The sequence below is a fragment of the Zonotrichia albicollis genome, chromosome 2, assembly GCF_047830755.1.
Source record: "Zonotrichia albicollis isolate bZonAlb1 chromosome 2, bZonAlb1.hap1, whole genome shotgun sequence".
Taxonomy (NCBI): Eukaryota; Metazoa; Chordata; class Aves; order Passeriformes; family Passerellidae; genus Zonotrichia; species Zonotrichia albicollis.
Window position 1 is genome coordinate 44,960,599 of NC_133820.1, and position 25,081 is coordinate 44,985,679.

At 36.1% G+C, this 25,081-nt stretch overlaps 1 protein-coding gene across 14 annotated transcripts in view; it reads right to left on the reverse strand.

Moving 5' to 3' along the window:
* The window catches only part of TENM4 (teneurin transmembrane protein 4), a 1,564,491-nt gene that overhangs the window by 910,544 nt on the left and 628,866 nt on the right, over window positions 1-25,081 (reverse strand). For all 14 annotated transcript variants that reach the window (XM_074535017.1, XM_074535019.1, XM_074535018.1 and 11 more), the window contains one exon: window positions 14,187-14,262. The gene's annotated coding sequence lies outside the window, so the exon portion shown is untranslated. The remainder of the gene's footprint in view (window positions 1-14,186; window positions 14,263-25,081) is intronic.

Consider the following 25,081-nt stretch of genomic DNA (forward strand, 5'->3'; position numbering starts at 1 on the left):
AGCCAAGGTCAACCCACCTTGCTCAGTCAAAAGTAAATGGGTTATTTCTTCATTGTGACAAGGGTAACTGCAGTGTACTTAAATCTGTGCAGGTATTTGGTGTTTTTCTGCACACATACTAAAATACTGGCATCTTTGCAATCCCCTTTATTCCACATAACTTGGAGTTGGAGTTCCTGAAAATGCATGAGTGACTGAAAGCAAATTGTACAGTTTATTGAGCTCTGAAGGATTAATTTCATTTTCCTGAGGTAAGCCATTACTTTAGTCCTTATAGGAGTCCTCATTATAGTTCTTATGGTAGTCACACAAAGAGTTTACTGGCTCTCTGATGGAGCTAGAATGAATTTTGCCCAAATTATTAACTTCTTGCCTGCCTTTGTCACCAACCCGTTATTATCCTTACTTGTTGCTCCAATTAAAGAAATTATGTGGGAAACTAATGTTCTGTGGAATGTTGGAGAAAGTGAAAAGGTAGGATTTTGCCCCTATGATTTCCAGATGCCATGAAGGGCAGGGAGGAACTTGCTCTCTTCTCTTTGGGCATGGCTGGCTGGGACTTTGGGTTTTGTGGTTTTGGGAAAGACTGCACAGCAGAACAAATTAACAGTCTCTGATGCTCTAGCATTGATGTCCTAGAGTCTACCCAGAAAAGAAAAAATTGCAGAGACATGTCCACCTTGAGTGTGTGCTACTTTTCACAAAGAAAGGAAAGCACCTTTCATGGTCAGAAAATCCCTGTATTGTTAAAAGACTGTAGGTAGCTTCACTGATAGCACTAGATGATTAATTTTTTATGTACAGTTACATGACTGGAATCTCACTGCTACTGAATGAGCAAATTCAGGTCAGGAGAGCATGGTCTGAGAGAAGGACTGTTTCAACAGACCTTTGTTTGCATATTGGACTTGCATTTACCTTGAGAACAGATGAAAGGAGTAAGTTTTAAGCCTGCCAGGGGAAGAAAGAGCTTGTCAGCAAATGTGCAAATAAAGGTGTAGGTGCATCCTGACAGCACGAGATAAGTGACCTTGTAACTCTTTGATTTTTTGCACTAATCAAATCCACTTTTCTATAACATTCAGAATAGAGATGCTTATTCTGTAGTATATAATTTTTCCTGGAAAAACATATGTTGCACATGTATGAGGCTACTGAATTTTCCTCTGTAAATGTGCTAACATACAGAGGAAAGGCAGATGGATCATTGGCCCCCAAATTAATTGGCACAAGGGAAACTTGCAAAATAAAATAAAGTGAACACAAAACAATGAGGGGTGTGGTGCTTGGAGGACAAATTAGACACAACTCAGGACCGGAACAAGTTTTGCAAAACAGCCAAGGAGGCAGTGAGATGAAGAGAAGGAGAAAATTCACTTTATAGTTCAGAGGCCTTCCTCTCCAGTTCTCTAAGGATTTGAACTCCAAGTTGGATCCCAAAATGTTGCTCTCTTTGAGTATTGCATATATGAGAAATTCCTTCATTTTGCCCCTCTGCGTATTTCTGTAGCTGCCCAGTTGTACATCTGCATTGGCTCTAGCTCTGCTCACCACGTCTTAATCCTTTTCCCTGGGTGACTTGTGGGAACAGGGGTCAGTGAACCATCTGATAAAACCTGGCATGTAATTTATGATCAATCCATTTAGTACCTTATTTTACTGAGGAACTAGCTTTTGAATGAATTTAGGCACCCTTGTGAACTTTGTGTAAATTTCCATCTTATTTATATTTGGAAGTAATAATTGTATTGACATTTTAGTTCTTCTAAAAAATTACATAATCTTATCTAATTTGTTGAACACAGCTTCTGTTTCATAATTTCATGGCATTATCTTCTTCCAAAACTCTAATGGCATTGCACACTACTATTAAATACACAAACTCATGCTGCTAACATCTTTTTACACAGGTCTGATGTGGAATTTGCTGAGTTTCTTATTAGATTTCTTTCTAATAAGAAATAGAAGCTGAAGCTTCACTGTGATGCCAGGCTATAGTTCATGACAAAACTCATTTAGTAAATGAATGAGGTTTCTGTGGATGTCTGCACCAGAGCTAACCATGCTCAACGCCTTTAATGGTTGAAAGAGAGAAACAGACATTTGAAGGCTACGAGTCATGAGTTCCTTAACCATTGAGTTGACTGGTGCCATAGAGACCCTCTTATTGTTCATGACCTTGAAAAGATCCTAGCGCAGTTGCAGACATCCACATTGTCAATATCTATGGGTAACTGAATAATCCCACAGCTGCCCTTCAGCAGCCACACTGTGGCCTATAGAAATGATTTCACAATATTTCCTAATTTTCTCAAATTATTAAATTAAGACATTATTTGTAGGGTCAAATCAAAGTTCCAGCTGACTCCACATTCTTTTTTGTGACTTGGATACTTTTATTGCCTCCTGTGTCTGTTTGTTTTGTTGTTAAAGAGTTCCTAAAAGTATAAAGCTGATGGTACTTGCACAGCTGAAATGTCTTAAGCGAACATAGTCAAGAAGATAGATGCTTTGGACTTAAAAGGAGAGTATGGATTTGTTTTTCTTATCTCTATTACGGAAAGTGCTATGAGTGGATTTTCCAGAATGGTGCTATAAAAACAAAAGTTGATTGATTAATTCAAAACCTATAGCTAGGCAATGTTTTCCAGGGATACTTACAGGAAATGTACAATGGTCTATGAAGAGAAGTAATTTACTATGTGCGCACGGATGGGCAAATTTACAGTGATCTGATACCTTTGGCTATGGCAGTGACAGATGTAACAAAATTACCATTTTTACACTCACTCCTTCCTGTCATGCTGAATCAGAAGATGAGGATATCAGGACTGCAAACTTAGTGATATTTCCTCATTGCATCTTTCAAATGTTTAAGCATATAGGAAACGTGACTGTATAGATATAAAAATACATGGAGAGTTTGACTTCAGGTTGTAGGAAGTTCACTAAAACTAGCCGTGGTTAAATGAAAATATGTGTCAGTACACTATTCACCTTATGCTGCAAGAACAGTAATGACAGAAAGGGTGATTTTGCCAAAGCTTAATGCAAGTTTGTCCTTTGCTTTCAGAGGTCTTTGAACCAGGCCATACCTGCTTCTAAAACCACTGTTTGTAAGAAAACAAGGGAAGAGTGTTAATGGGTTTGAATTACATCCTTAAGAGGCAGGTTAGACATGAAATGCTAACCAAACAAAAAACTTTAGGGAATTTACCTGAAGAAAAAAAAAAAAAATTGTTGAAACAAAAACATCCCTCCCTAAATTGTTCCTTTCCTGGTTTGGTTGAGATAATCGGGTTGTTGCTCCTCCATCAGCATTTTCTCCTCTTCCACCAATCTAGTTACTTCAGTTGGCAGATTTAGAGGTATTCAGCACGCTCTTCATGAACCATTTTTACTACAACATTTTTTGTAATCAGAGGTAAACCATTGGCTATTTCCCTGAATCGTAACTCTTTGCTTCTAATGCAAAAGTGTGTCCCTTTTGACCTTGCTGAGGTACCAAAGAGGACAACTCCTGGCTCACCGACTTCACCCTCCCACTATCAAAAGCATAACCTGTTTCTGATGTCTTTCAGAAATAAATTGAACTTGATTTAATTTCACCCAATGATGGCACAACAGCTTGGGAACCTCACCCTTCTAAATCATCATCTTTTAATAACCAGCTTAAATTTATTAATGATCAATTTATATGGAGATATTTTTGTGTCTGTTAGGCAGCCCCTTTTCCTTCCTAACATAAACATAGTTTTGATTTATTTAAAAGGCTATACCACCAGTTCAGTTACATGAATTCAAACTTATGTGTATACTGTAATGAACATAATTATTCCAAATGTTTGTAGTGCACACAGGCATAATCATTGGCATTTCCAGTGAACAGTGAAATAAAAATATTTTTAGTCAGATCCCATGTGCTTACCCTAGAAGAAAAAGATATATCTATTAAATTGAAACTCAAGGAGAAAGAGATTAACACATGAACCCATTTATTCTTCAGTGTAGTTTTCTCCACAGGAAAACTCTTCCTCAGATTTATTGATATGGGTGAATAAAGGTTTAAGAATAAACATTTGCTTATGTTATGACATTATTTCATGGTTAGCTAACAACATAATGGGCATTTAGAAAACAGAAGCATACACAGATATCTAAAATATGTAATAAATGTGCCCTTATAACAAAAATACATAATACAGTTCTCTTCCCCATCTTCATAAAATTACTGTTTTCTCATTTGTGCCTTTTTTTTCTCTTGGTAGCACAGAAGATGTATGGATGTGAAATACGCATATCAGGATTATCTTAATTTCCTTTTTATGATAAAATATGAAAACTTTAAATTGAATTTTGTCATAACGAGGAATAAGAAATCACTGATCCTTGTTGTTGGTGTTACTGTGTCTGTAACTCTTTGAATTGGTGTCTGTTCCTGAGGCAAAATGTCCTAATCTGATTATTTAAAATTACATCATTGATTAGGTGTGAACAAATAGACTCATGAAATGGAAGGATGTACAGCACATCATGATTAGACTTTCAGATGCTCCTGGCAACATGCAGGTTTAAAACCTCTTACATCTAACACCCCTCCCACTTCCCCCTTTAGAGATGTAGTGTAGTTCTGCTGGAGTCCAACTTAGGATGTTCTTAGCAAAGGGACCTTAAGCTACTTTTATAAAAAGAAAATCCATGACAACAAAGCACAAAACATGACTTTAAAATATCTACTGAGAATCTGGTTTTGATAATAATAAGGGTAACATTTAGGTGAGACTTATTCTGAAAATGCTGCTCAACACATTAATCAGGATTACTTCACTTTTGACTCCTCTCCTATGCCTGTATTTCATTTAATGCATCTTTAATCTCTGAGTTTGGCTAGAAATATTTAGTTGTTTTATGTACAGCATTTAGAAATTTTGTGTAATAATAACAAGAAAAATAAGGATGAATCTTTCTGATAACAGGACATTAGACTTCCCTTTTCCTTGTGTCTGTATATCTGAAAACAAAGAACTCTTCAAAAATTTTTAAACACATCCTTTTGAATAAAGGGCAATGTTTCATAATAATAATAAAGTAATAAATATTCAAATCATGTTGTTATCTGCTTTAAATCCTAAAATATAAAGAGTATGCACTGGGACTTTGAGAAGACAATGCTACTTCACAATCCTTGTAAATTTATATTTCTTGTGCATTTTGTTAGACTGCTTGAGTCATGGGTGCTGGTGGGTATCAAGGTGAAGAACACAGAAGCAGATGTAGAGGGAAAAACTGGCTTTGTCATTCACCAGTTTAGGAAGTCAGAGGACATTGGGAAGACCACCCCTAAAAGGTACACATCACTTTAAGCTAGTCAAGTTTTTCCTTCTATAGAAAATGAAAAAGGAAATGGAATTTATCCATCTTACATATCTAGAGTTACGGAAGATGAAGCCAAACCTTAGTTTTTAACCCCCCCAAAAAAAGTCTGCAATAGAAAGGTTCTTAACACAAGATGTGATATCCTAATATTTTATGACCCAGCTTTGAAATTATAAATAAATAGACACATATATGTTTTTTCTAGGTACATGTTGGTTACAAACTGTCTTGAAAGAACTCTCAATTTAAATTGGCTAGTGAATGATCCTACATCAGCACTTAATTTTCATAAGAAGTAAACATAAGAGCAGAAAAAATGAACTTAACCAGGTCATACATGCTATTATTTTGCAAGGTAAAACCTAGAACTTCAAGGTTAATTACTATAATTTGAAGAAAGACAGTATAAGTAAAATTCAGATATTGCTATTTCTATGTAATTAAGTTGTAATTCCAGCATAATTGCACAGTGGTCTTGCTTTGCAGTAGGTTGCTAAACTGTATTTGCACAGTTACTTGTGAATGAGTTAATGACACAAATGTTGATGCCATATAATTTTTTTCTGTTACAAAATTCCTTCAATTACCAAATGGGGAGTGTATATTTTTTCAATTTTCTTCATTGTAGAATGTTTAATAACATTTGCATGTCATATGTAGGCAGCTTGTAGGAGTTAAACACAAATCTTAGAAGGCTTTACGTTATACATTATGTATTATTTCTCATAACACAGAGCTCATAAAAAATACATATCACTTGGGCTGATAAAGCAGTAAGCAAAAGAGGGAAGACTGAAACCTTAAGGCAAAAATTTTCTAATGAAATGTAATAAATACACAATAGGAATAATGCTCAAGTAATTTTAAAGAAGTAGTGGAAGTGACAATTCATCCAGTCTCATGTGACCTCCTGTTACCCAGTTACAGGGAATGATGGACAGCTGCATCAGGAGGGGAAAGCATCTTGTACTACAGAGGAAACAAACTCTTCTAAGCAATTTTTCTTGATAGATGTAACCGTTGTCACACAGAAAAGGGAAAAGAGAAAGGAGAAAAGAACTCTTTAGATCATGCTGTCCCTTAAGCAAATAACAAAACCTACAAGGTGGCTTTAGAAGCTTGGTAAAATGTTGGAAGAGCCAAGGAGAAGTTTTATTGCAAATTCATATTTTATTCATGCAACTGCAAATAGTTGTTCATTCAATGTTTTGGTCTCAATTTTTTTTTTTCTTTTGGAGCAATAAAGCTTGCTCTTATCACAGTAAGGAAGATTTTGCCATGGCTGTGGCAGGTCTTAAAATGGTTATCCTTCCAAAATAGCTGACAAAGCAATTCAAAGCAGGGTGTTCAGAAGGTAACGATGTTGTGCCTCTACCTTAGTGCACAGGGTATTTAGAGAAATTGTAACACAAACCTCTGAGGGCATGTGCTGGTGTCATGGTTTGAGCCTGGCACAGAGGTAGTGCCCCAGAGGTCTGTGCTATGTGTCAGTGCAGCAGTCAGCAAGCGTGCACCCCAGACCATGAACATCCACAGCTGGAAGTGTCCAGCACCAGCCTCACCAGGCCAGCTAGCATGAAACATTCCTCTGCACTGCCAACAAAACTAGTCAGCCTCCAGCACCCAAACAGCATCCTGGGAATCATTCTTTGCTGTGCTCACTTCCCAATACTGCCTGGAAGTTGCTAGACAGAAAGTGATTTGGCCAGGTTGTACAAATCCTTCCTCTTCAAGTATCGCTATTGTATACATTATATAGAGAAAATATATATCAATATGATATATTTACACATTTTGGAAAACACAGAAAAAAGCGTGTGATGTATAATCTTAGTTAATTGTAATTAACAAAACAATTTTTAACACTTCCTTTAACAAAAACTGAAGAAGTCAAAGTTAACGGAAAACTGTTCAAGCAGGTATTTGTATAGGAAATTCACCAATCAAATAAGATAGTAAAAAATCCTGAAAACTATTTTTACTAGACGAATAAAAAAATCCTACGAAGTTAAGCACAATCTTACTCAAATGGATTATGTCATCTGTGTAAATAATTTATAATGGTTATTTAATAGAAGCTCAGGTTTGCAAATTTTGGGATTTTAATTTGAGAACTAAGTACCTCTCCAGCAGCAATGAGCATCCAGTGTGGGCCAATGTACAGCACATCAGCCATGGATACACAGTAGAACAACTCATAATGCAGTTTGAGCCAGCAGTTTTGGCAAAGACATGACATAATGAGGTTTTAACAGAAATACTCCAACAAAATGCAAAACAAAGAAATAAACTGGGGAGAAAGCTCACTGGAGATTCCCATGCATTTTTAATCATTGCAGCCAGGGTTTACAGCTAAAATTTTCATAGGAATAAAAATTAAAAATCAGCATTATTTTAAGTGTTTAAGCCCACTATCAGGTTGAGCTTGTACTTTTAGTTGTCTTGAAGATCTCTTTGGCATATCTTCCTTTCAAGTAAGCAAGCCCCCTGAAATACTTTTTCTGTCAGAGTGATGATATAGGCCCTCTTTGACATCATGTAAATACTTTAAAGAATACAGAAATTTGAAATCAGAAAGTCTTGAAGAAGAAAAGAAAAACCAGAGAAAAAAGAAATTATTGCTGAACAAACTACATTTATGGACAGCACTGTAACTGATGTCTCCCTTTAATAGCAGTCATCACCTTCTCCTGTCACATCCCACAGACACAAGAAAATAAAGAGTTTAGAAACCAGATTTTCTATACAGTGGCAATACCATTAGCTGCCTTTAAACACTTCTGCTTTCATATGAGAAATCCAGTATCCTTTTATAACTTTTTACCAAAATTGAAATTCTGCCAAACAGGGCTTCATTTGCCAAGCAGAAGTGCAGTATCCATTAAATAGCTGTTTGATTAGTATGCTGCTGGAATGCAGGCACAAGAGTTGATATTATTTGCCCAAAAACTCCATAATGAAACCTCTTCACAACAACACCCAATTTTTTGTCAGGAAAATATGATATATAAACACAAGTAATAGTTGGTTTTGCATCCAAACCTCAGGATCTATCTCAAAATACACGAACTTTATAGACTTGAAAAAGTAGAAATGTGGCAAAAGATCTGTATTCTTCAGATCTTTGTCTATTCTAAATTTATTTGGGGGGGGGGGGGGCATAGAAATAATAAATTTGCATAATAGTTCCAGATATTGATCTGATACTGTAATTCTCCATGTCTACTTAAGGGTACAAAATTATGTCTAAAGCTGTCATTAGAACAGTTATTAGAAATAAACAGACTATGAACAAAAACTATTAATAGAAAGCACAGGAAAAGCTCCCTTGGGAAGTATATTAAGAAGCCTTTTGAATTGCATATGCAACAGTGGAAGAAATGAGAATACAGTATATCATGGTATCATAAAATCGTATGTCTCATCTAAACAAAATTTCGTATAAAACCCAAGGGAGACAATGACATTGTACATATGCTGTGGTGTGATATATTAGTAGAGATGTATCTACTACAAAATATCAATTATCATAACTCAGTAGGTTTTCATATATATATATGTATATATGTGTATATATATATACACACACACACAGATACATATTGCTTTTTGTGCTACTTATGTATATTGTATGTAGAAAGCTAGAAGTTAATAACTGGGTCACAAAGTCCAGTTCTAGATACTATCAGAAAATCATAATGAACAAGTCTAGTAGTGAAAGCAATAATGATAGACCTATTATGGTGAGGCTGATAAACAAAGCAGTGAGCCCTAACTGCTGAGATGTGTTAGTTGCTATGACATGATGTCTGGTTTTTCACACCACTCACAATCAACACTGTTCTTCCAGGACAATGTCTTGATTTAGTTTTGTTTTAAAAGTACTGTAGCTAACTCATTATCTGTGATAGCTGAACTAATAATTTCTGATAACAACAAACAAAATTAGAATTTAAAAAAGGATAAAAAATGCACAACTGCACCCCACCCCAAAAAATCCCCCCCCACCAAAAAAAAAAAAAAAGAAAACAAAAAACCCCATCCTCTGTCATAAAGCTTTGGGTTTATCAGCATTTTTTGTCACCTTTGCTTGTCCTATTTGGAAGCTGGCTGCTATCACCCCCACTGCATCTCACTAGTCCCTCCTTATTCACAGGAAACAGAGATAACTTAGACTCCCTCATAATGTTCTGCTTGAAGGATTGCTGAACAAGCCATTGGCTGGATTGTCTGCCTCAATGTTTTCCTGAAATGATTGTCTGGCATCAGATATCTTAGCACTCTGAAGGCCTGAAGTCTCAGTCTGGTCACTTTAGAAAGAGTGAGGAAGCCAAGTTTCTTCTTATGCAATGCCATAGAATGGTTTGAGCTTAAAGGCACCTCCTAGCTGCAAGCCCCATGCCATGGACAGGGATACCTTCCACTAGACCAGGCTGCTCCATGCCCAAAATGATTGGGTGAAGTCTGGCTTCCAGTTGTGCAAAAAACAGTTCTTCAGCACTGATCAGCTTCTAGGGTGCCCTGACACCTCTTTAACTGGCAAGAGACACACTTGTGATCAAGACAGGAAAGAAAATCTGAACTTTCAGAACTATTGTGGAATAGAGTTGATTACAGAACAAATTCTGCTCAAAGATATTTGTTATAACTTTTCTTAATTCTGACTGGAAATAAATTGTTACAGAAAGAATGTTAAGAATCATAAACTTCAATGTCTACTTTTGCAAAAACAACTTATTTTATTTATGTTTTGCCCATTACTCTATAAATTTTAATTCTAAGAAAATCATGTGCCCTCTTTTAATATCTACATTAATTGGAAGACAAAACAATTTTTTTTCTAAGTTTCTGGGTTTCAGATAAAATGTACTTTCTCACAGAAAACAGTTCCATCAACACTAAGTCATCCCAAAGTTATCAGTATCCATAGTCAGCACTTGTAGCCCAGTGCTGGAAGGACCCTGATGCCATACCCTGCACATTCCCCTTTAGAAAAGCTTTGAAAAAGCAGTTGCTTAATTTCACAGGGTAGAAGGACCGCAAATGTTGCTGGCCCTAACATTGGGAGTGCATTCAGGGGAGGCTCCCAGCACCATCTAGCAAGTTCTTGGCTTGTTTTATAACTGAAATTAAACTTCGCCTAATCAGAGGACACTGTGAAGACATGGTTTTTTTTGTCACTGGCCTCCAGTTATCAAACAGCCTGTATTTCAGGGTGGTATAAGCCGGGGAACTACAGGACATTACCTTTGAAGAAAGGTATCTTGCAATAATCTGTGCTTTCCATACAGTCCTTCCCTCCTGCCTATTGTCCCATTCTGTCAGTAGCTTTGTTCTTAGAACTATGAATTATGAACTATGAATAGATACCTCTGAAATGCAACGTGATCTGTTTTGTGATGGACGAGATGGCATCCAGTGACAAATACATTTCAATAATACATTCCCAGAAGAGGACAGTTCTGTTCCTCTGACAGTACCTGAATGATGCAGACCATCTATATCTTCAGTGAAATATTTGGAGATTCTCCAACAGTTATATGTAAAATTATTTGCTTCTGTTCAATAAGAAAGCACATTTTTGGTGCTGTTTTTTATATTTTCCTTCATTTTTGGTTTTGTTATCTCAAGAAGGAAGATAATAGAGAGATCCATGCTCCTTTCACAAACAGCAGTTTATGACTTTATTTTCACCACTAAAGTTATGCACAGTTTCCATCAGTCTCGAACAGATTAGATATTTAATGCTACAACTAGGTTTCATTTGATAATTCAACTTAAAAAAAATCAGGTATAAGTCTGCATGTATATTATATTCACTGACATCTGAGTGAGATCCATATGACAAAGGCTTAGGTGCTCTGTCTTGCCTCTCTCTCTAACAAAACAGAGTGTGCTGTCATTCACCATTATGGTTGGGATTCAGGCTCTTTAGAAACCTGGCAGTAAAACATATTGAGGCTTGAATACATTCCTTCCATTCATGGATGAATGCCTTTTAATCACCAGGAATTCTCTGAATAGCCTCTACCAGAATTAAATAAGGTTTCATTTAAAGTCTGAAATTGCTTTTATTTTAGGAATCATGTCTTATTTCAGTTCCATAGTTCTGATTCTGCTCCATATTCAACAGCTATTTATTCTTAAGGAAGGTCTAACTTAAGTTCTGGGTTTAGGAAAATAATAATCTGAAGTTTGCATGATTCTGCTGCATGCTGTTTCAGGTGGGCACAAAGGGACTGTGCTCAAACTCTGGAGGTTATATGCATTTTACAAGAGATTGCTTTCTAATCTCTCTTTGAAAGCAGCATCTTAAAAATCTCTGATGTTTCACTAGCTCACAGAGCTAAAAACAAGGTGATTGTTTTTGCAAGAATGTAATTGTTCCAATTTTTATCCTACAATTAAAATCACATATTGTTCTATCCTTGTGCTTTTCAGAATTTTTCACTGTAGGACCTGCTAAATGTGAGTTTGCAAACTCTATGGGCCTTCTCTCTTTTTCTTAATAGCAATTTGCCACTCAAACATCTGCCAGCTGAAACAGTCAGAAGTTATTTTCATGCTACTGAAAAGAAATAAAGTGATTTTAGAAGCAGCGGATATAAATTTATGTTTTCTTTAAGTAACAGAAGTCCTATAAGCTGATAGGCATGAACTGGAGTCAAGGTTATATAAAGAACTTAAAATTCAGTCAGAATGATGCTTTGATATATTTACACTCAAACTCACATTTCCAGTTTCACACATTGTATATAAATTACCAGATATCATAAGGCTGGTAAGAACTGAAAATTCAGAGCTGTGGATATAGTTCAGCAAGAAATGATAGATTTTTTTTCTCACACACAACTATAGAAACATCATCTGAAATGCAGACCTATGCTTTGAAGTAGAGTAAGAGCAAAAAATTCTCAGCATCTGCTAACAACTGTTGCAAGGCTTGGGTTAGAACTTGGACATAATCAGTCAATTTGCATCAATCAAGTTTACTTACACTTCAAGACATAATGAAATACAACCAAGAAAATTGGATACATGAGCATAATATTTCAGCAAAATGCATTCTTGATGACAGTGGGTAAAGAAACTGCAGAACTCAGAAAATACTTCTGATTTTTTTGAGTATATTTAGGGAAAAATGCTGAATGGTTTTGGCTGTTCTCACAGAAATTTCAAAGGGCATGACTAGGGCATTTTTAGGTGCTACACCACTGAGGATTTAATCTGAGACTAAATAAAAAAGAAACTGATCATCTGCAAGTTTCTGTAATGAATGGGTTCAACCATCATTTTAATATGAATTGCAACCTATAGACTGCATAGAGGTTGTGTAGTGTTGCCCATATATAAACATATTTATGCAATTATAACCTTAGGTATTTTCTTTAGATTATAATTGAACAATGATGACAGACTTCTTAACCAAACCATCACAAAAGCATCACAGCTTTATCTGGCAGCCAAACTATTACTGAAGTTGTGACTGGACATTACTATAACAATGTTAACCATGCCAACACCATGCAGAAAAGGTGATCCCAGACAACAGCAGCCAGCAAAACTCATCTCTCATCAATTCAACAGTAAAAAGATTAAGTCTATAGGATTCTCTTGAAAGCATCTAGACAAGTCTATTATGTGACAGAAATAATCTGTTAAGAATTGGTCACATTTTACACACCTCCATATCTGTATTTAGTTCAGTAAATACCACTGATTTTTATTATCTTGTGTATGTGCAATCATTAAAAATTTTCTTTAGGACACCTGAACAGCATTTAGGTGTCCTAAAGAAATTATATAATTGTTTAAAACCCACTGTTTTTTCTGATTAGTAAGTAAGTGAGTGATCTAAAGAAAACAACATCCTACATCCCTTTTCTCCAAGCAGCACTGCAAGCTATAGATGTGATGAGCTATTCAGAAAACTGAGCAGGCTGCCAGACAAACTCCATGCTGAACCTGCTGGTGGTAATCCCACCACACAGAGCATAAGAGGCTGGTAAATCCATCTGTTTCTGAAAACTGGCCTCCCATCATTCCTACATTTATCTTTGATTTAAGCATTTGATTTGATTCACAATGCTGCTTAGAGCAGGGATTTGAAAAAGCCTTTACAAGAGATAGCCAGATCTGCTTCCACTGGCTTGTGTTGGTGTTTGTGAATTCCTCTCCTTTAAAGTGCTACAACTTTATGTTTGTTAATCCATGCCTCTAGAAGGAAGCGTGTAATTTAGTCTCAATACATCAACACTGCCTATTCAAATCCAGGCTGTATTAGAAAATAAACCTCAGTGGAAAATTATGTGACCTAGAGATCAATTCTTAAATTAGTTCTTTAGGAGTGTAGGGATCAAAACTTGCAAATCCTGTAAGTCTTATTTTCTTTGACTGGGAGTGAAGGATCCTAGTTTATAAAGCTGTTTTTCAAATTTTATGCTAACTATAAAGTGTTCCAAAACCAGATTTAGATCCTCAGGCCTTAAAATTCCTGCAGGGTGAATTACTTTACAGAAAGAATTGTTTTCTTTAGAAAGGCAATCTATTCCCGCAGGCTGGTAAAATTTAAATCTGTGATGGCATCTCTAACAACAAACCCAAAAAGCCCACAGGTGCTGGTTTAGCTAAATAAGCTCCTGTAACAATTTAGTCTTTATGTCATTAAAAATGCAACAAAGTAACTTTAGTTTCTAGAAGAATTATGAGGAAAGAAGAAGCGCAGAAAGATAATTACAGGCAAGACTTCTGAAGCCATGAGCGATTGCAAGACTGTAAAATTGCAGAAAATCTGAAGATATTTCTCTTACCTTAATTACAGATTTTCACCATGATGTCCCAGAAGCAGAGAACATCTTAATTTCCAAACAAAGAAATATGTCCATCCTACCAAAAAAATAAAGAGGAAGAAAAACTGAAATTGGAAAAAAGATTTTCAATTTCAGAAAGTTTGCTTCTCTTATACAGTTATGGAATTAGAAAGTAATAATGAAGTTCTGTTTAGTGCCAGAGGAAAGGAAGTTTAATTATATTTGCTGTGAGGAGATCATAGTACTGTGAAACATTTAAAGAGTGTTAAACTAAGACAACACAACAAAAGTGAAGGCTCTTCTTGTGTGGCTGATTCAAAGAGCTTTTAGAAAGTCACCATTTTTTAATATCATGTTTCATGTCATATACTTATACAGGAGATTTTCTGAGTTGTTATAAACAGAATGCAGATTTTTATTTCAATTGAAGCATATTGAAGCATAAAGCAAATTTTATATTTGTCTGTAGCAAGGTCAGTGGGCCTCCATTCCTGGACCTAAACCTAGAATTAATGATATATACACTCAATGGGAAAAAACTGGTCTAGGTATACCTAATAGAATCAAAAAATCTATCTTATATACAACTGCACATCTTTGTTATCCACCCTGTATCTCACTAGGCCAGCAAAGTTACTCCATCCACTTAAAGCTGTAATACTTAGCATTCAACACACACACACATTTACATCTGTACATACATTACAAATATATACATATATACTTTTAAGGTAATACACAATGTAATATAAAACCAAAACAATTAAGTCAGGACCCTTCTGATATAATTTCATTTTCCCAAACTGTTAAAACGCTATAGAAGATAGTCTTAGTACAGAAGCAGAACAGATTCATTAGAATCATAGAAACAAAACATTTTAGGATGCAAATATATTTGAGGTTATCAACTCCAACTGGTAACCCAGCACTGCCAAGCCTCCCAATAACTCATGAACCCACGTGCTATATCAACACATCTTTTAAACATCTTCAAGGAGGGAGACTCCATTGCTTCCCTGTACAGCCTGTTCCAATGCCTGACAATCTCTTCCAAAGAGAATATTTTAAATAACCCAATCTAAACCTCCCCTTATACAACTTGAGGCCAACTTTTCTCTTCTTCCCAAATTCTGGCTAGCTGCATTGAACATGCTGATCATTTTTTTCTTTTATTGAGTGGAAGAGTATTTCCTGTTTTCCCTGAAATTGTCAGAGCAGTAACAGGTCCCTTAGCTTTGACTACTGGGGAGTCAAACTTAAAACAACTCTTAGTTTCTAAGAAGTTTTAGAAATTTTGTGAGGTGATTTGAGAAGGAGACTCTGCTGTCATTTGAAATTCAAATTGAGGGATTTTGATGCAACTAATTCTGAACCTAAATCTGATGTGGGCCTTGGCCTCAAATCTAGCCACCCCAGAGCCTGAGCCTTAGAATCATAGACTGAGGTTGGAAAAGGCTTCTAAGTTCATCAAATTCAGCCATCAACTTAGCACCACCACCATGTTCACCACTAAACCTTGTATGTCTTCAAGTGCCATATCCACATGGTTTTTTTAACAGTTCCAGAGATAGTGACTCAACAATTTTAGCACTTATCTAAAAGTGACCAAGCCCTTTCAGTAGTTTAAGCTCATTCACCACTGTCATAGAAACATAGTAACATAGTCACAAAATAACTTCACAGTGAAGGAGACTTTGCAAATAGTTAGCTCCAGCTTGTTCTGCTCCTGTTTCCCAGCTGTTATGTTTTAGGCAGCAGGCTATTGACACCCAACAGTGAAACTAAAAAAAACAAAAACAACAACAACAAAAACCCCCAGGCAAACTGCCTGGAAAATAAGAGTGGCTGAAATTTACAGGGACAATATTTGTCACTGAAATTTTGTGGATTGTCCTTCACACTTAGAGAGGCAAGCCTATGTGCTGCCTTTGCCTTTGATAGCTAAGGTGATGAATGTAAAAAAGATGAACCAGAAAGAAAATGTGTCTAGAAAAATAGTTTTCTTCAACAGAATTTTTTTCCTTCTTGTAATTTGCATATTTATTTGATCAAAATTTTACTTATATAAATCATGACTATGTCATGCGTTTGCTTCTCCCTCCGTTTATTAGTATAGAAATCAGGAAAATGTATTTTTTGTCTTGGACTTTCACAAATCCTAAACAAGAACAAGGAAAGAACCCACACCTATGAATGTGATATAGTTATAATGATTTAATGAGTTACAGCTTATCAATTGAGTTCTGTGAATTATTGTTTTCATGATTTTCAGCTCTCCCTGTCTTTCAGGTTAATATGAAACTTTAAATCAAGGAGAAGATGTATTAACTTAAATAGCCTGACTTTGAACTGAGGATGGCTACAAGGAGACACGCTGGCAGTTACCTGGGCATAGCTAAGAGTAAGGTGTATTATTTTAGGCCAGTGTAACTGAAGTTGGTACCTAAAGGAAAAAGTTGGTGGTTTTTTCATCATGGACTTCAGTGGAAGTACTCTACATTGTACTCTAGCTTGCACTCTACCAGTGCTCTACTCATTAATGTGAGTAAAAGAATTGGATGATAATGACTTCTGAAATCTAGGAGGATTTCCTTCTTTATTTTCTTCTATTCTATTTTCTTTCTAATTTCTGCTATACTGGTGATGCTTTTCTCTTTTAATTTGCTCTTAAAAGTTGATCTTAGTTACTTCTCACACTGTAGGAACTACACCAGTTTAATGTTAACGAGTAAAAAGTTCACAAGTCTAACAATAATTAAATATGCAGCTGCAATTGATGAGCACTTGAGGTGAAATGCTGTTCTTTAACTCAAAGGAAAAGCAAATTCTTGGTTTGGAGAACGGAAAGATGAAAAATAAAATGAGGAAAAAATTCTGACAGAATAGCTGTGAAACAAACAAACAAGCAAACAAATAAATATAGTAATTTTGAATATGCCTATTTAAACTTGTTTTACCAGCAACAGTGGTGTCCTTCCTGGAACAACATAGTCCTTGCAAGACGCTGCATTCACACAGTATATCAGAGTTAAAGGAGAGACAAAGAATTCATTTTATCATCCATCTATCTATCTATCTATCTATCTATCTATCTATCTATCTATCATCTATCTATCTGTGTTGCAGAATGAGCCATTTGTCGGGGATGAGCTCTTTGTCGGGTGCAGGGAAAACTCGGGGCTCAATATGAGTCATCAGCAAGGTCCATTTATTGAAGAGAGCATCAGACACTTATACAACAAGTAATACGCTCATGAATATTCTGTAATTTTCACCATCCATTGGCCACACCACAACATCAGCTCTTCCCCATTCCTTAGTGGTTACATCCCTCTTTTCTCATGTCTCTTTCACTATTTGCTATCATACTACAGCTAGGCCCAGCAGGTGCAGGACTCAGAGTTTGCCACGGCCTTGTACTTTTCCAATCTCTAGTCAGCTAAAATCCCAACATTATCTATCTATCTATCTATCTATCTATCTATCTATCTATCTATCTATCTATCTATCCATGCCAGAAAAACCCTGTCCTCACAGGGGGAAAAAAGACTCTTTGCAGCGCTTAACTTAATTATACAGAAAAGTGTCAAACACCTTTACCCTGCCTCTGATCCCCTTCTAGCCACTTCTGATCTCACCTTTTCCTGCTGAGGCTTTTTATTTTGTGGTGAGGAGCAATTACCAGGGAAATCACAGTGAGACTGGACTAAGCAAACTGGACACTGGTCATTCCTTGCCTCTTCCCCAGGCAAAATTGTAGGTCATAAATAAGTGACATTGCTCATATATCTTTGACTTCAATAATACAAGAGGGAAATGTATTAATTGGTCTACCTTATACTGAATTTTACAGATAATAAATCAAAGGATGGTTGATTAAAGGTCTGTCACAGGAAGAACGTGGCTGTAACGCCAGCTGATAAACTTTCTTGACTTTGTGACTTAACATATCAACAGGAGCATAATCCTATTTTCATATCACAGAATCATAGAACTGCTTGGGTTACAAAGGACATAAATAATTCCTAGTTCCAATCCTCTGCCAAGGGCTGAGGCATGTTTCACTAGACCAGGTTGCTCAAAGTCCCATCCAACCTGGCTTTGAACACAGAATCATCAAGGTCAGCAGAGATTGTTAAACTCATCTAGTCCAACTTCCAGGTCAGCACCACCATAATCAACCCTAGCCCCTATCCCCAGGCACCACATTCAGATACCTCTTGAACATTTCTGGAGCCAGTGACTTCATCACTGCCCTCAGTAATTTATTCCAATGCCTAATCACTCTTTCAGTGATTTTTTTCTCCCTAATATCTAGTCTGAAACACCCCGGTGCAATTTAAGGCCTCTCATCTTTTCACTTAAAACACGGCAGAGGAAATGAAGGCTACATCACTTCATCCTCCTTTCAGGCAGTTGTAGAGAGCAAAAAGGTCCCTCAGAATTTCCTCTTCCACAGGCTATACAGCCACAGCTTTCTAAGCTGCTCCTCAAAAGGCGTGTTTTCCAGATCCTCCACCAGATTTTTCATCCTTCTCTGGACAAAAGAACACTGGTGCTGGATGTCCTTTTTGAAGTGAGGGGCTCAAAACTTAACTAGTACTTGAGCTGCAGCCTCACAATGCCAAGTGTAACAAGACAATCATACAATTTGTTACAGCACGATACTGGATAAATGGCAGATATCAGCCCCAGGCAGCCACAGTGCTTCTAAGTACATTTTCCTGGTCTACTTTCTAGGTGTTTCTTTCCAAATTCTCCTTGGAAAGCTGAATGGATCATACATCTCCAGGGAGCAACTTTTTCTTACTAAACTATAAAGTCAGAGCCCATCTATTTTTCTGTTATCTCTGCTATGAAGTTTTCAGATTGATAGACTATGAAATAAAATTAAAATTGACCACTCTAAAACATCCAGTGTGATTTCACCCATAATACAGATTTTAAAAGATAATAATTTTTATCTGATTGTTGTGTGAATTAAAATAATCTGTTTACTACACTTGATTCTACAATTAATTTTTCTTTGTTGTTAGATGAACATTTGTTATTCCATTGCAGTTCTCCACTATATTATGCTTTTGCTGCTCCAGTTTGGTCACAATCATTGTGACTAAACTCCATTACAGATGCTTCTATGAGAATCTCCATGGTGAAGCTAAAAATCTAGGTCAATTTTTTCACTGAAAGTGAATCAAATTTCTTTTTGATGACATTGGAAAGTATGATAGAGTAAACTCTGATGAACTCCTAAACTCTGATCAGCACTACTAACCCATAGCATGACATTATGCACTTCTATGTGCAGCAGCCAAGAATAAAGGAACTCTTAACACTCATCCAGCTAATACTTCATTACAGCTGAGGCTTATCAACTCTGATTACCACCTGGCACTCTCATTTACTTCTGTGTACTTCCAAATTCTCTCATCTCCATGACACTGTGACCAAGCATGAGAGAGTATGAGAGAGAATTTAGCCTCATGAGTCTATCTCATGGGGGAATTACATAAGTACGTAAGTACATGAGCATCACTGAAAACATGTATTAAAAAGAATCTTAAGTAAGGTATTTGAAATCCTCTGCTGTCCTGAGCAGTTTCAGCGGCTTCCCTTTTTTAAGCTTTTAACCTAAATAACATTAACTAAAATAGCATTCCTCTGAGTCCACTGTGTTTCTGGACATGAAATGCCTATCTAGCATTCATAGGGCTTTATGGAGTATGTTTGGGATTTCACTAATTTCTCTTTTAATTCTCTATCTTGCCTAGCAGCTTGGTGGGTTGGACTGACTAGGTCTGTTCTGCCTTATACTGTAACCTTTTAATCCTCAATCAGTCCCACAGGAGCAAAGAGATACACATGAAACCTTTGGCACAACTCAGAATGAAGTCAGGTTATGCAATCAGAATTACTGACATATCTAATGCTGTCTAACTTTTAGGATATTTTTGGTCAAGTAGGATAGTTTTCTCCTATTTATACCCTCATTGATGGTGCCATTTTATGTAAGGAGTGCAACATCCCTCTCCCTGCTATCCTTCATGATGTTCTTTGGGGTCTTCTGATGAAAGCTGCTAAAATAAGCACCATGTATTATTCATATATTAATTTGCTATGGCATATTGGTTTTCAGAAAACTTCATTTAAGTGCACTAGGAAATCAACATCAAAGAAAGACAGTTACACACAATGAATACACTAAGCAATGGAGCAGGCCAGGCTTGACACAGCTCTGGAAAGCAAATAAATAGCATAAAAACGCTGTAATCTCCTGATGATCAGGAAGAAAAAACGGAAAAGGGATGGAAAAAGAGAGAGAAAAACAGCAAAATAAGGCCCTCTAATAACTTTTCTTTACCTCTTGGGGCAGCTTAGTAGTGACTTAGACCTTATTGACAGGATTTTGTAGTATAGTCCAAAATACAGAGAGAGACCATATAGTTAAGAAAAAAAGCATGAAAAAAACTATGTCATCCCTGAGTTCCTTGGCTTTCAGCCTGAATATTTCAGGGGAACTTCTTTAAGAATTTAAGATGCTGCTGCTATCTATCAGTCTTCAGAATATCTTGGACAGGACATTAAAAAACTGATCACTCCAAATTTCCACATCACTTCTGAGGCTGCGGAACAAACTATCAGCAGAATATTTTTTTTAAAACTTGTGCCTATTCATTCTCCAGGGTTTTTCCTTAGAATATTTTTTTTAAGATCTTTATATATACACACACATACACACACACGCACATACACACACACACACACACACATGCACACACACACACACACACACACACACATACACACACACACACATATACATGTACATATCTATAAGGATGGTAATATTTTTTGAGTTTTCCTCATTTTTCTCCATCCCTTTGAAAAATTATTTTCATATATGCATATAAGACACTGTGAACTCTGGGGAAAAAAGTTGAATTTTGCCACATAGCATCAACATATTCCCAAAATCTTTATGGCATAGTTACTCATAATGAACCTTGAAGCTTAAATTCTTGATTCCATAAACAAAGCCAGTATATTTGCACTGAGGGAAGACAATTCATAGTAATTTTGTCAGCAAAATTTTTATAGTAAAGGCCTAAGCAACACTTTATCTATCTGTCACTTGTCTTGAAAGGGCAGATTACTTTTTCCTCAATCTTGGCACATCCAATTAAAGTAGACTTACAAGCCAGGCAGGTGTAAAGTGCAAGCCAGCACTTGTTCACATTAGCAATTATCAATGGAAAAAATACATAAGTGCTGAGGCTTGGCACAACAGTTACCCTGGCAACTGTTCGTGCTCAGAACCTCAGCAGAGACTAACATGACATTTTGACATCTTTCCCCATTAAAAAAAAAAACAAAAAAGATGATTGCATTCTCTATTTCTCTCTCTGCTTTTCCCTTTCGTCTCTTTTCATGCTGCTTTTCCAAAGCTCTTGGCAGTGAACCTATCTTGTTTAACTCTAGTTGAACGCCTCCCAGAGGAAGCTCTCCTATATCTTGCCAAGCTTTAGAGCATCCTTTGTGAACACCAAGTGTTAAAGTTTACCTGGGCAAGCCTGACATCCAGGAAGAAAGGACGGTGGGTTAGAGAAGCTGTATTAGTGCTATTGGCACAAGAGTGACATAAACTTGTTGGCTGAGACTACTTCACTCAGTGTTGGGAAAAATAAAAAAAAAGAATGAGAGGAAAGGGCCTCAAGGTGCACCAGAGGAGGTTTAGATTTGATATATGAAAAATTTTTTCAGGGAAAGAGAGCAAGGTCTGTCAGATTTCAGAACAACCTTCTCTGAGAGGTTGTGGGGTCCACCATCCCTGGAAGTGTTCAAAAAATATGTGTGGATGCTTTGGGATATGCCTTGGTGTGGAACATGATGGTAGTGCTAGCATGATGGTTGGATTTGATGACCACGAAAGATTTTTCCAACCTTGACAATTTACAATTCCAGGAATGCCTTGCTATTTTTGTCCTCATATTCTGGAATATCCATGCACACCATTCATCTATAGCAACTTGCCTTAAGATCCTGGTCTTCCTGACTTATGCATTGACCTTGCAAAAGTTCCCTTTTTGTATTCTCTAGCTTCATAAATACAAGAGAAAGTCAATGAGAAACAGACTGCATGCATTTTCCATACAGGGGTAAAACCCCAGTTCTCCTCAATTCCACTAAGGAACTCAGCCCAAGAAACCTCTCCACAAAGTACAGTGTCAGGTCATACCCAATTGCTCAACCACTGAGGTCAGAAAACCTTGAAGACTCAGCATTCGTCTGGATTAGGCTTTGTTCTGTGGGAAGCTTGTGGACTAAGTTTTGTGAACTTATTGACTGTTAGCTGCCAGTTCCTCTTTTTTTTTCTATTTGACATTTTTACATCAAATGGAATTAAAGAGTGAGATGAGTACATAGAAATTTTGCCAATTAGTGACTGTTTCAGTTAAAGCTTACCTTTTGCTACATTTACAAGATTTTTCTGTTGTTGTTTTTTTTTTTTTTTTTAATGTCCCATTTTTAGGAAGTCTTTTAACACCCATTATTATTCATTGTCTTATTTTTTCTTTATATTTGTTCACATCTTTCAATGTTAAGAAGTTAAATATTAAAAATCTGCATCTCTTTCGATTTTTTTCAGTGATTTATTTTGTTCCCTTTTTCTCCCTTGATGTGTGTCATTCATGTCTTTCAGATCATCATATTCTTACTCATGGTCATCTCTAAGTAGAGAACAGTGGAAGGATTGAGAAAGACTGTTATATTTTTTTAGGGTGAAGGTAAAAGAGAAAACATTTGGGAAGTCTGGTAATACAGTAACACCTTTCATAGTGAAACTGATTTGATAGTCTGGTCTTCACTCTTAAATTCTAGACAAACCAAACACATACGCTGAAAGATATGCAGAAAATCAAAGTATCCATCTCACATTGTTTACAAGAAAATTCTGCATTTACTTATTATTGCATAGGCTATAGCCCTAGACCTCACAGATTTCAAAAGAGTAGGTTTTGGCTGTGGAACAACATTGACCTGAAAATTCAAGATGTGGAGCCAGATATTACTGCCTGTGTTCCTGTGATCTTTTCCCATGGGCAAACAGAATCAGTAATGTAATCTTAATTCTGTCAGCAGGATGAAGGCATAATAAACAAAAGTAATAAACATTTTACAACATTAAACAATCTTTCACAGCTATTCAATCTGACAATTTTGACCAGCATTAAATTTACTGGAATGTTTCTGATAATGAACAAGAAGCAAAGTCATACTTCCTCTGATACAGTTGCTTCGAATTGATTCGAAGAGTGAGCTAATAAACACTATCACTACATTTATATTCTGGGACAAGAAACTTGTTCGTTTCCCTAGTATTCTGTGGGCTTCATTGCAGTCTCTTCTGCAACAACATAATTTAATTTAAAAATCATGATGCTATAAGTACTTGAGAAGCACTTAAAGCCATTCAGTCAGAGAAAGGTCATGTTAACATAAATATTGAAAAGAATGATAATTAGGCAAGAAAAACAGCAAAACACATTAAAGAGAAATGAGGCAATTTTTAAATGTTAACATCTCAATTCAGAAATGTTTACATTACATTTAATGGTTCCATTTTCAATGAGCATTTCACTAAAAAAAATATTGCTGAGCAAAATTATGAAAGAGAATTACAGCCATAAATGACATTGTATCTTTTTTATCATCCTGAGAGAAAATGAATTATCTGAATCTTGTTAAACACAACAGAATTCAAATCATCCAAGCATGACTTACAGCAGAATGAAGCAAAGTACTCTCTTACTAAGAGAAATGTAGTCAATTTTTTTATGATAGTTCATGATTTAAAATCCTGAATATTTGAAGGAGTTGCAAAACATTTCTTCCTATGAATTGCCCAATACATATTGAGCTGAATACAGGTAAGAATGTCTTAGCAATGTTGGCAATTTCATACCCTGAAATATACTGTGGCTGCTCCTCAGAGCATTGTTTTCCACATAACCCCACCTTGAGATCAAAAAACTCAGACTAAGTGGCACATTTAAAACTCCCAAACAGGCTAATCCGATATTTCGGGATAACTTTAACTTACAGTATGTGCTTTTCAAGTTTAATGTTGAGTCATGGTTTATCTTAAAACATTACAAAAACTTTTAGACTTTTATCAAAACCTTCCTGGTAATAAGTAGACTGAGTAAATTTTTTTTTTGTTTGTTTTTTGTAGCTGTTACCATTTGAATCTGCTAATTTTAAAAGAAATTTTAGGGTAAAAACTGAAAATGCCCTCCCAGAAAACTGCGAACAAGGGTTTACTCAGTTTTGTTATCTACACAGATGCCACAATCAGAGTTAGAATGCCATGATATTGCAACAGGAGCATGATACAGCTCCCAAATAAAGGTCATTGCGATGCAGATAACAGGGATGAAAAAATAAATGGCTAGGCAGAGGCACAGAGGACTAAAGACATGTGCTTAAAATTTAACTTTGGGTTTTTTTTTTAATTCTCATTGTATTTGCCACAATATAAAGCCTCACAGTTCAACCTGAACAATTATCAAGAAAATATTTCTGGGTTTATTTATTTTTTTAGTCAAATGGGAGGGAGGAATGGTAAAATAGAAATTGGATATTAGGAAGAAGGGTTTAAGACATTATGAAAAGGAACAAATTTAACCAAGAATTTTTTCTTTAATTGCTACCTCCTACACCCTTCTTTAAAATGCAAATGCATCTACTTAAGTGAATTGTCTTTAAAAGAGCTGTCACAGGAGATCACCTTTATTTGAAGAGACCTGAGAGAGCTTAGAGCTACATGTGTATATAAAATATCTTGACAAAAATGTGTTCCTGTGGTTTTCATTCTCAAAGGTGAGGTTGTTTTC